Source organism: Galeopterus variegatus, unplaced genomic scaffold (assembly GCF_000696425.1).
Source record: "Galeopterus variegatus unplaced genomic scaffold, G_variegatus-3.0.2 Scaffold3573, whole genome shotgun sequence".
NCBI lineage: Eukaryota > Metazoa > Chordata > Mammalia > Dermoptera > Cynocephalidae > Galeopterus > Galeopterus variegatus.
The window spans coordinates 171,522-173,942 of record NW_007729684.1 but is presented as its reverse complement, the minus strand read 5'-3'; positions in this window follow the sequence as shown (position 1 = coordinate 173,942).

Below are 2,421 nucleotides of genomic sequence, written 5' to 3'. Positions count from 1 at the left end.
ACCAGAAAGAATTGGCTGACGACTGAGTTTTATTTAACCTTGTAGATTATTAATTTTATGAGAATTGATGTAATTTTAAGAAAAGTTTCCTTTTAACTATTGATTTAATAATTTTAAAGATTTATGTAGTTAAAATGCCCACACTAACCCCCCGTGTTGTGTAACAAATAAAAATGCTGTTTCCAGTCTGAAGGCTGCTTCAGCTGCTTTAGCTGCTCTGGCTGCAACAGCGCTCACAGCCCACAGGCTGAGAATGTGCTTCAGAGGAACCGAGGTCTCTGCCTGTGTTTTTTATTTTCACAGCTTCCTCATCCCTCTTTCAAGGACCCCCAACTCGACTGGAGCTGGTCTCCGGCACTGGGTCAATGGAAATTTATTTCTCACAGTTCTAGACACTGGAAGTCCAAGATTGGGGTACCAGCATGGTCAGGTCCTGGTGAGGGCCCTCTTCTGCGTTGCTGACTGTCACACGGAGGAAGAGGTGAGGGTCTCTTTGGGGTCTCTCTCTCTCTATTTTTTTTTTTTTTGGGTGGCTGGCTGGTACAGGAATCCGAACCCTTGACCATGGTGTTATAACACCATTCTCTAACCTACTTAGCTAACCAGCCAGCCCACAGGTTCTCTTTCATAAGGGCACTAATCACATTCATGAAGGCTCTGCCCCCTCATGACCTAATCATTTCCCAAAGTCCCCACTTCCTAATACCGTCACTTTTGAGGTTAGGATTTCAACATATGAATTTTGGGGCACCCAAACATTCAGACCATAGCACCCCCTCACTAAAATGTCAGCTCCAGGCAGGCAGAGACTTTTTTGTCTTTTTGTTCACTGATGTATTCCTAACATCTAAAACAGTGCTCACACATAGTAGGCACTAAATAAATATTTGCTAAATGAACGAATGAGTAAATAGTCTTTATGACAAGATTATAAAAACATCCACCCATTTTTCTTCTAGTATTTCAATGGGTTTGCTTTTTACATTTAAATCTTTAAGCTGAAATTTGTTTTGAAGTAAAAGATGTGGTATAGATCCAGACTTTTCTTTGGCCCTCTAATTGTCTCAACACAATTTATTGAAAAATTCATCATTCCCTCTGTCCCCCCGAAATGTTTCTTAAGGCATACATAGATTCCATTTTTTAAATTTTAATTTATCAATACATAGATTCCTTTTAATTGAGTATTAAGTTTGGTTAAAACTCATCATCTCCTTCACTGTGGAGAAACATAGAGTGGAATTATATCTTTATGTAGCCAGCCAGTTCCAATATAGATACCGGAGCCACACTTCTTGCTCGTTGTAGCTATCTTCTGGACAGTGGCTACTTAAAGTGGTTTGGAAAGTTTCCCAATCTTTAATCATATAAAATTTTTCCCTCCCTTCCCCCTTCCTGCTTCACACAAGATAACAGACTTTTTCAGAACGCATGGCAGGATTATTTTTCTGTAGTTTAGAGAACAGGTGTAACTGGATGCAGAGCAACCTTACATAATCCCTTCATGTAAAAATGCAAGCCTGATAGGAGTTTCAATGTACTCATTACAGAGTGATACCTAGTTTGATAACTGAAAGGGTATTTCTTAAGTTTAACTGGTTAATGCTCTTAAAACTATGGCTTTTTTTGTTTTGTTATGTTTGTCATAGTAAAATATGTGAGTACCTTGCAGATAAGTTGGGATTCAACGCAAGTCCATCAGTACTCATTAAATACTTAATATATACTCAACTCATAGTAAGTGTCATGGGGGGTAAAAAGAGCTTGCAAGTCAATTCAGCCAACATTTATTTTACACTGATTATATTCCAAGGTTACCTTGGCAAAGTAATATTGCTTGATTCAGTCTATCAGTCAATCACTGAGATATCATCTGGATAGAAACGACAAGCCAAAGGAAAAAATATGGTAAAGAGAAAAATGTGACTACATTTAATGACAATCTTAAGGAGTATATAGAAAGAAAAAGGCAAAGGGAAAAGTGTAGAAGCTCCGTGACGAGGATGAGATTCAGAGATTCTTTTGGACAGTGTGAGACCTGCTTATCCAATTGCCTGTTGGCCAGAATCCCTCACACAGCATGCCCACGTCCTCTCTCTCCTGGATTACATCAGCAATACCCTCCTAATTTGTCTCCCTGCTTCCTGTCCTCCCCTCCTTCAATACAGTCTCCAGACTGCAGCCACAGTAATCTCATTAAGATGAAATCTGATTACCTTGCTCCACTTCTTAAAAAGGCTCCCCTCTCCTTTGCCCTCTGGATTGAATCAGTAGCCCCTCTGCCTCCCTCTCCAGCTTCTTCCACTCTATGCTACAGCCATAGCAATCCCTTCATACAATTCCCTCAACTAGCCATGCCCCCCAGCCCCCTCCTTCTCTCTTCTGGTCCTTGGAAGTGCTGAGCCGCCCCCCCCCCCCCCC